The sequence below is a fragment of the Galeopterus variegatus genome, unplaced genomic scaffold (assembly GCF_000696425.1).
Source record: "Galeopterus variegatus unplaced genomic scaffold, G_variegatus-3.0.2 Scaffold4135, whole genome shotgun sequence".
NCBI lineage: Eukaryota > Metazoa > Chordata > Mammalia > Dermoptera > Cynocephalidae > Galeopterus > Galeopterus variegatus.
The window spans coordinates 39,754-50,025 of NW_007730246.1; positions in this window are offsets into that span (position 1 = coordinate 39,754).

Consider the following 10,272-nt stretch of genomic DNA (forward strand, 5'->3'; position numbering starts at 1 on the left):
AGGTCTTTTGCCCAGTTTTTAGTCACGTTGTTTGTTTTCTCATTGTTGAGCTTTAAGAGTTCTTTGTATATTTTGGATAACAGTTCGTTATCAGATATGTCTTTTGCAAAGATTTTCTCCCATTGTATGGCTTATCTTCTCATTCTCTTGACATTGTCTTCCACAGAGCAGAAATTTTTAATTACAGTTAAGTCCAGCTTATCAATTCTTTCTTTTATGGGTCATGCCTTTGGTGTTGTATCTAAAAAGTCATCACCATATCCAACACCTTCAAGATTTTTCTCCTGTGTTAGTGTGTTAAAGTTTTATAGTTCTGCACTTACAGTTAAGTCTATCATGTATTTTGAGTTAATTGTTTTGAATGGTGTAAGGTCTGGCTCTACATTCTTTTTTTAGCATATGATGTCCTGTTATCCAGCACCATTTGTTGAAAGGACGTTCAACAACTGTTGTGTTTTACATTTAGGTCTGTGATTCATCTTGAGTTAATTTGGCATGTAAATGTCCTGTCATGTCAGCACCATTTGCCAAATAGACTATCTTTGTTCTATTGTATTGCCTTTGCTCCTTTGTTAAAGATCAGTTGGCTGTAGTTTTGTGAGTCTATCTCCAGGCTCTCTATTCTGTTCCAATAATTAATTTTAACTTGTTAAACTTAGACATTATAAAAAATATTTGATTCATTTCAGATGCAGCAGGACTTGGATAAAAATATAACTGAAGAACTAGAAGAATGTATGTTGCCAAAATTTATGAGTTAAATGTAAATTAATTACTTGGATTCCAAAATAAACCATACATAGCAAATGGCATCCCTTTCCATAGTTTGATTAATAGATATCATTATTTTTGCTTGCACACATCTAATGAAAAATGTAAAAACAAATATTTATAGTGAAGAATATCCTTAATCCTCATTTATTCATCATGTTCCATAGTTTTTAAAAATCTTAAAAAGTCTGTGAAGCTTTTTTACAGTTTCATCCTCATCCTACTTAGATTTTAAGAGCTAAAATTTTAATAACTCTTGCTTATATCCTTTATTCCCTTTTCTTTCTGTCCTTTCAATATACTTGCTTGGCACAACCAAAACTACCCAAGAGAATAATTATCATTCTTCCCTTTACCTTCGCCCAGTCATCCGAGTGCTGCTGAAGAAAAACACAGAGTACCCAGAGTCCTGCTGCCTCTCTTTGGTTAAATTGCATCCCCTTTATCCACAGTAGTGACTTCAAATCTCTTTCTATAACCCTCTCACCCTGTTTCTTCCCCCTTGTGGTGCTCTGTGACTAGGTGCCTTTGGTGTTGTATCTAAAAAGTCATCACTATATCCAACACCTTCAAGATTTTTCTCCTGTGTTCGTGTGTTAAAGTTTTATAGTTCTGCATTTACATTTAAGTTTATCGTGTATTTTGAGTTAATTTTTTTGAATGGTGTAAGGTCTGGCTCTACATTCTTTTTTTAGCATATGATGTCCTGTTATCCAGCACCATTTGTTGAAAGGACGTTCAACAACTGTTGTGTTTTTCATTTAGGTCTGTGATTCATCTTGAGTTAATTTGGCATGTAAATGTCCTGTCCTGTCAGGACCATTTGCCAAATGGACTATCTTTGTTCTATTGTATTGCCTTTGCTCCTTTGTTAAAGATCAGTTGGCTGTACTTTTGTGAGTCTATCTCCAGGCTCTCTATTCTGTTCCAATAATTAATTTTAACTTGTTTAACTTAGACATTATAAAAAATATTTGATTAATTTCAGATGCAGTAGGAATTGGAAAAAAACATAACTGAAGAACTAGAAGAATGTATGTTGCCAAAATTTATGAGTTAAATGTAAATTAATTACTTGGATTCTAAAATAAACCATACATAGCAAATGGCATCCCTTTTCATAGTTTGATTAAGATACCATTTTTTTTTGCTTGCACAAATCTAATGAAAAATGTAAAAACAAATATTTATAGTGAAGAATATCCTTAATCCTCATTTATTCATCATGTTCCATAGTTTTTAAAAATCTTAAAAAGTCTGTGAAGCTTTTTTACAGTTTCATCCTCATCCTACTTAGATTTTAAGAGCTAAAATTTTAATAACTCTTGCCTACATCCTTTATTCCCTTTTCTTTCTGTCCTTTCAATATACTTGCTTGGCACAACCAAAACTACCCAAGAGAATAATTATCATTCTTCCCTTTACCTTCGCCCAGTCATCCGAGTGCTGCTGAAGAAAAACACAGAGTACCCAGAGTCCTGCTGCCTCTCTTTGGTTAAATTGCATCCCCTTTATCCACAGTAGTGACTTCAAGTCTCTTTCTATAACCCTCTCACCCTGTTTCTTCCCCCTTGTGGTGCTCTGTGACTACGGCTAATGTCGGCATTCTGTTGACATTGCCAGTTGTAGTGCTCTTAATCCTGTTCGTGATGCCAGTTGTCTAGCTCCACGACCACGCTAGTTGCCAGGCTCTTTTACTTCCTGGTAATCCTGCCCCGACTGGGCCAATCGTCGAGCTAGGGCTGGGTCTGGAGTTCCCCAGACTGGTTCATGAACACTTCATATGCCAGGCTGGGTCCGCAGACCCCTCACACGTAGGTCTATGAGCTAGGTAACTAGCCAAAAGGTCCTCAGAAAACACAGGTTGGAAAGCATGGCCGTGTAGGGCAGATGCCCAAGGCAGATGCCTGCCTGCCTGCTTCACTAAAATTCTCTCTCTCTCTCTGAAGAACACAAGAACAGCAACAAAACTAAAAAAATACACCGCTGCACATGCGCACTAACTCGACGCACACACACAATTTGCTTGCAAAAGATGTGCTAAAACCACACCCGACTGGACCCAAGTTGAGTCTGGGTCTGACTGTCCCTAACCACACCATTCTTTTTTCCTAGCACCCCTCACATTGCATCAGTTTCTGCACATTTTTCTGAATCCACTTTCTCTTTCCTAAATCAAAGTGACACTTTTCAGTTCTTGTCTGACTTCTCATTCCTCATGGCATTCAATACCTCCTTCTTGGGACACCTTTCTTTTGGGTAGGGCTTTTTATATGCATTTTTGTTAATTTTATCCTGAATGCAGGTGTTCTGATCAGAGACAGATTTCTTATTAAATAACTCACAGTAAATCATGTGTTGCCCTCCTTTTCCAGTCTTACCCCTGGGTGACACATTGAGAGCCAGGTCATTTGTCCTACACCAGTATCCTAGAGGGAGAAGAAAATGACTTTCCCCTCCTGCTTATGAAGGGGCAGGAGGCAGTGGTCCTGCTGTCTCTGGAAGGGTCTCATTTCTCTAGCCATTTGGGAAGTAAATAATATCCCGCCAGGAGCTAGACCTGAGCCCTCACCAAGTTTCTAGGCCATTTTCCTCCTTAAAATGTAAATAGATAAGGAGATAGTTAGCCTTGGGGGCCTACCCTATGTATCTCCACAGGGCTGTAATTGACCCTCCAGAACAATTGAGAGATTATTATTATTTCAGGTCAGAGCATTTAGATAAGAAGCTATAGATTTCAATCTCATACCATCTGAAGAATCTTAGAGAGCTAGGCTTATTTATTATTATAGGATCTGAGAAGTCCCAGGAAGTTTAATTTTCCCACAGTTCAATCCCTTGTTCCTGAATCCAAGAAGTCCCAGGAAGTTTAATTTCCCCACAGTTCCTTGTTTTAATCCCTGGGGAATTTTCCTATGTATATGCCACACAATTGGCCAATCTAACCAGCCGAACTTAAATTGACATGGGCAGTGACCAGATCTTTTTGGCTCATCTTAGGCAACATTTAATCAGAGCTATGATCAGCAGGATTCTGAGCAATAGGATGCAATTGGTCTCACCTGTACACCCCAAGATCTCACACTCTGCTATCTAAATGAACCTCATAAGCCTTTAGGCTCGATCTTGGGAAGTCAGGTGGCTTTTTTTTTTTTTCCTCTAAGTTTCTGTATTAACTTTTTCTACCTGGCCTGGGGTACATACCAGGTACAGCGGGATATCTTAACAACTTGCACAGACTTTGTCTTGGCCTGCATGGAGGAGATTTATGGCAAACTGTTTTCCATACACCACTAGCCCATGAGCTGAAGCTCATCTGAATGCCTTTCAGGCTGAGGCAGGGTCATTGTTCACTTCAGCAGTAATCAAGAGGCATTTTCTACACCACTTTTCTGATGGAATAACTCCCATGATAGGCACAACCCCTGCAGAGTCCATGTGTGTCTGTGTGTGGGGGGGGTCATGTATGCAAATAAAGGTGTGTTTCTTTCAACACTGGTCTATAACTCTCCTAGGTGTAGATCACAGGGTTTTTACTAGAGAGCTGAGTTACTGCCTGCCTTTCCCACACCCAACATGAGAATCCTGGGGGGCACACTCTGCCCTTCTGCAAATGGATTTTCCAGTTGCCAGGGACTACAAGCTGGACATAAGACTAGTCAGGGAGGACAGTGGACAGGGCCCCCAACATCGCCCTCCACACCCAACCACCAGTTGAGTCCAAATAATTGAGGTCAGCCCAGTACTTGTTTTAAAGAAACTGCCTGAGGGCAGTCAGTTTGGAGCAGTCTGCAGGAGGTACATATGACAACTGGTGGTGTCCTGTGTGAATAAGACAGGTGCTGGGCCATCTCCTCTCTCAAGGTCAACTGGAATTCAAAGCACTCAACAGCTTGGAAAAGAGTTTTTTGGTGGGTAGAGTAGGGAGCTCAGGGTGTTTTCTTTTGGGGGAAGAAGGCTCCCTGAGCATTTTCTCAAAGGCCTAGATAATTAACAACACTCCTTTCCCCTCTCCTGAGAGTCTGAAGTTTTCCTCCCCAAGTGCCTATGGGAAAGCAAAATATTTGGCCCCAAAATGTATTTCTTTGACGTATTTCAAGAAGGCTGAATCAGAAAGAATGTAAAAATAAGATTAAGTAGGGCCAAGCCCGTGGTGCACTTGGGAGAGTGCGGCGCTTGGAGCGCAGCAGCGCTCCCCCTGTGGGTTCAGATCCTATATAGGGACGGCCGGTTCGCTTAGTGGCTGAGTGTGGTGCGGCCAGTCTCAAAAAGGACAAAAATAATAATAATAATAATAAGATTAAGTAGAAGGCTGGTTTTTTGTGTGGAAAGAAATTTACGTGTGTAAATACGAACAGCCAGGCTTCCTCTGAGGGTCCCTCCTTTTGCTACCATCTATTCTTTCTGAGGGCAGCTGTGAGATTATCTGAAGTATTTTCATCTGCATACAAGATATCTCTACTTTAACTTTTGACTTCCTTCTTCCGCCTGTGATGACGCCTCCCCCCAGAGAAGTCAGGTATGTAAGCTACTGTATCCCCACTAGAAACTCAGACATTGCTCTCTTGTGACTCCTCCGAGCTTCGCCCCTTCCCACTATGTTAAATAACAAAATTTTGTTATGCCTTTTCTTCATATTGATCTAAACTTGTCAGTGTTTTATGTTAATGAAACATCATGGGAAAAGAAGTTTTCCTTTGGCCCCTACATACAATGGCTTTTGCTTTGTCTCCATTGTTACAGAGTCTGTGTCCCATTTCAGGAACTATACCTTCACATTTTTTTCCCAATCATGTTCTACTCTCACTTAGACCATTCTTCCAGAAGGGTAGGGTTCAAGAGAAGCAGAAGTCTTTTTTTTTTTTTTTCCTTTTTGTCTTTTTTCGTGTCCGGCAACAGGTCACAACCCTCAGTGTCACGCCCGTACCGGACCGGGACCAGCAACGGGATCGCAACCCTCGGCGTTGCTCCCACACCTCGCTCAGCCAGTGAGCGGGAACCGGTCTGCATGTGGGATCCGAACCCTCGGGCGGGAGCGCCACCGCGCTCCCAAGCGGCGCACTGTAGCAGTGCGCCACCGGGCCGGTCCTAAGCGGAAGTCTTTTCACAAAAGAACATTTACATACACCTTCAACAAAGACAGGTCTGAAGCCCCTAAGCCCTCTTTCAGAGCAGCTGACCTGGAGTTTCTGTTAGGAGAGAAACGTTATGCCCAGGATAATAATCAGGGGAAAATCCTGCATGTTCAAAAATGTTCAAAACAGTTCTAGACCATGTCCCAGCCCTTTTGTCCTGATCATGTCTTAATAAAATGCCAAGAGAGAAAATCGACCCTGTCTGGGGACAGGTACATTGACTAACCAAAATGCCTTAGTAAGGTGTGTGTGTGCTGGGATGGGGTGAAGAAACTAGAGTCAAAGGATCAGCTTGTTGTTGAGGAACTTCTGCCATAAAGGGCACAAAATGTCAGAATGCAAATAGTTCAAAAGGCCAGTAGTAGTGAGATATCCCGCAAGAGGGGGTAAGAAAGTCCGGTGTCATTCAAGCTGCCCTGGGTGGGTAGGGTTCTCACTGATGCTTTCTGCAGCACAAGGAATCAGTTGCCCTTTTCTCTCACAGAGCTGACACTGCTGGGCCAGACAAGCAGCATTCCAAACCCAAGTTGATCCCCCCTCAAAATGGATGCACCCATTTTCACAAGAGCCTATTAGCAAGTTTAAAGGCTGCCTTTCAAAAGGTGTGCATCTGGTCTCATGTCAAAAATTCCAAAAGGTACTTCTGAAGTAGTGTCCTCTTTTCTAAGTGCAGGATTGACGCCACTTAAGATAGCCCCTCCATTGTGTGAAAGTCAGGCTGGAAAGTGTTGGTGGGACGGGAGGAGCTCCGCTAACTGCAAGATTAGCTCATATACTATTGGCTTGCTTGCAATGGCTAATACCTCTTGGCACGGTGATCGGGCAACCGAGTTGCCATGCTTGCCGCTTTAAAAACCAAGAACAAAGATGGTTGGGCACCGCGCCTTGAGTTGGCTGGTGCGGTCCCAGCTGCTGGAAATAAAAATCTTTTTATCTTTTTCTATATTGGTCTCCAAGGGTGTTTTTTTCTCCCAATGCCTATAACACTTCAATCTGGAGTCTGTTTTCCCTTAGCCAAAAATCTTAGCCACAGTTCATCAGGGTGAGGCAGGAGTAGGGGTAGGGCTGACGACTCCACTTTGTTGTCTGCACCAAGAACTGAGCAGTAGTCTGTGTTGGAAATGCAGCAGAGATCCCAGGGGCAACAGACCACATCGTGTTCCAGGAAACACCAGGGAGGGTAGCAGTTAAAGAAAAGCCCTAAAGAGAACGGTATGTCCCTTCTCACAACCATGTCATTTCCCAAGGTTGCTTAATCCCATTGTGCAAGCATCCTTCTACAGGCCTTGAGAGAACAATGGGGCACTGGCAGAGGAGGATAACCATCAGCCCCCACCTGTTGGGGCTGAATATAGAATGCCTTGTGCCTGAAAGAAAGTGAGCCGAGACGCTGGGTACAAATCAAGCTTTATTAAAGGAAAAGAATCTGCTGTGCTGTGCTCAAAGTGTAGGGGGGAGGCATTTGGTGCTAGACTGGAAGACAAGGCCGGTGGCTATTTTGTGCTTATTGTGTGCACAATGGTGCTGGTCATGTCCAAGATGCATCAGTGACCAACTGACAAACACCCCAGTTGTGAGGTCGGGAGATCTCACCCCCTTACCCCAAATCTCCTTATCCTACTCTTTTACCTTTAAAAACCCCTAGTGCTGAACCTGAGAAGAATACTCCTCTTTCATGTTGGCTCCCTTGTGCACATGCTCTCTCTCAATAAACCCCACTTGTTCAAATGTATATGGGGTTCAGTGTTCATTTCTATGACTGAGTCCCTGGGACCTGGCTTATCTGGTCTAGTAACAAAGGGGAGTGGTTCTGTCTCCCATACTCAGAGTCTAATTTTAAACCTTGGTAAGGTCAGTCTTATTACCTTTAAATTTTCAAATAGCTATGAACATTTTTAGTTAGCATTTCTCTCATGACTACTGATGTCGAATCTTTTCCTTGTCTGTATGTAGGCTTCAGTGGACCCACTGCAGATCTTTTCCCTTTTTTTTTTTAAATTTGGTTGTTTGTTTTCTTATTGTTGAGTGGTTTTTTTCCTAACTGTATATATATATGGGGTACAACATGATGTTTTGATATATGCATACAATGTGGAATGATTATATCAAGCCAATTAACATATCCATTACCTCACATACTATTTTTTGGTGGTAAGGACAATTAAATCTACTTACTTAGTATACAGTACATTTTTTTTCAAGTGTACAATACATTATTATTAACTATAGACACCATGTTGTATGATAGATCTCCATAACTTATTCATAGAAGGATTTCAAGGAGAGGAATGATGCAAAATTTATAAGGTAATAATGAGATTACCCTGGTCACTATTTGAACATTTTTGGGGAAGCCAAAATTAATGAGGGAAGCTTGATTATGAAGTCATTCATGTAACCAAAATCATTAAACAATGGCTGGGGTGGTGACCGAAAAATAGAAAGTAGAAATTGTAGAGGGTACTAACATTAATAAAGCACATGTATTTCACAGGGCCTTAACGTTTAGCCTAGTAGGACCACAGTCCTTAGATCAGGCTGTAGCTTACTAGGATCTTTATCTTAGTAGGACAACAGTCCTTAGCTGTTAGAAGGGCCAAAGCCCTTTAGTGTAGGCTGTAGCATAGTGGGGCCACAGCCCCGCAGTTTTAGCAAGGCCAAAGCCTTTTAGATTGAGGAATAACCTAACCTTTTAGTATTGCACATAGAAATACTAAGCTTGGGAAAAAACAGAAAACTTTCACAGGACTAAAAAGTCTCTGGTGTGGATATGAAAATTGTAGCACAGCAAAAGTGCTTGCTCTAAGGGCAGATGCCCTAGGTGCAGCTAAACCTAATCGTGGGAAAATACGTGTACTGAAAGCTCAAGGCTACTCTGCCAATTAGCAGCTGGTTCCACATTTCACCAACTGCTTCTCTAAGTTTCCTAGGGAACTAAGTGTTACCATAACGATTATCTCATTGGTTCTTTTGTATGTCACATAACTTAGTTTTATGACTCCATTGATGGTAAATTGCTTGAACTATTTTTTTTTTTCCTTTTTGTCTTTTTTTGTGTCCGGCAACGGATCGCAACCCTCAGTGTCGCACCCGTACCGGACCGGGATCGCAACCCTCGGTGTCACGCCTGCACCTCGCTCAGCCAGTGAGCGGGAACCGGTCTGTATGTGGGATCCGAACCCTCGCCGTGCTCCCAAGCAGCGCACTGTAGCAGTGCGCCACCGGGCCGGCCCAGCTTGAACTATTTTTAAGTTGCACTTGCTTTAATGAAAATTGTTATGTAGTCAGTTTGTTTATGTTTTCACTATGACTGATTAACCACCTGTGTTCATGCTGTAACTTTTTGCCTGGACAATAAAAAACCAAGAAAAGCCATGATTCAAGGTCATTTCCCAGGAATTGGGAAGAAGTCGTTCCTTGCATTTAACCCTTTCTGGGCCTCTCACTGCTCTGGAGAAATGGGCTTTGAGTAATCCTTTGAGTCTCCATCTCTGTCACCCTGAGGGAGAGGTGACAGAAATAAGCCAACTATCCACTTATTGACACTGACTAAATTTCATTAGCTGAACAAATGGAACCGAAAAACAAAAACAAAACAAAGAAGAAGAAAAAGATAATGGTCCCTACCAGTTCCATTTTGTTTATTTTTCATTGAGATATAATTTATGTAAAACAAAATGCACAGATATTAGATGTACAGTTTTGTGTGTTTTGATAAATTTATACACGCAAGTGACTGCCACCCTAATTAATATATAAAACATTTCCAACACCCCAATAAATTTGTTTTGCGCCTCTTTCTATTCAATTACTTTACTGCAAGGGCACTCACTAAACTTTTTGCTACTATAAATTAGTCTTTTCTGCCCTAGGATTTCCTATAAATGGAATCACACAGTCTGTAGCCTTTTGTATCTTTTTTTTCTTTCATTCGACACAGTGTTTTTTGTTTTTTGACCGGTAAGGGGATTGCAACCCTTGGCTTGGTGTCATCTGCACCATGCTCAGCCAGTGAGCGCACCGGCCATCCCTATATAGGATCCGAACCCGCAGCCTCGGCGCTACCAGCAATGCACCCTTCTGAGTGAGCCACGGGCCCGGCCCAACACAGTGTTTTTGAAATCCATTCATTTCACTGTGTATATCTCTAGTTTGTTCTTTATTGCTGAAAAATATTCTCTTGTGTGGTAATCATTACAAATCATTATAATATGTGTCCTTTTGTGTCTAATTTCTCTGTCTACTTTGTAGAGATGAAGAGCCAATAGAATTGGAATTGAAGTTAGAATGAACTCAGGATTCCAAAATGGGATAGCGGCAGTATGTGCTAGGGTCTTGGCAGCAGCCACAATGAATTATTTCATAG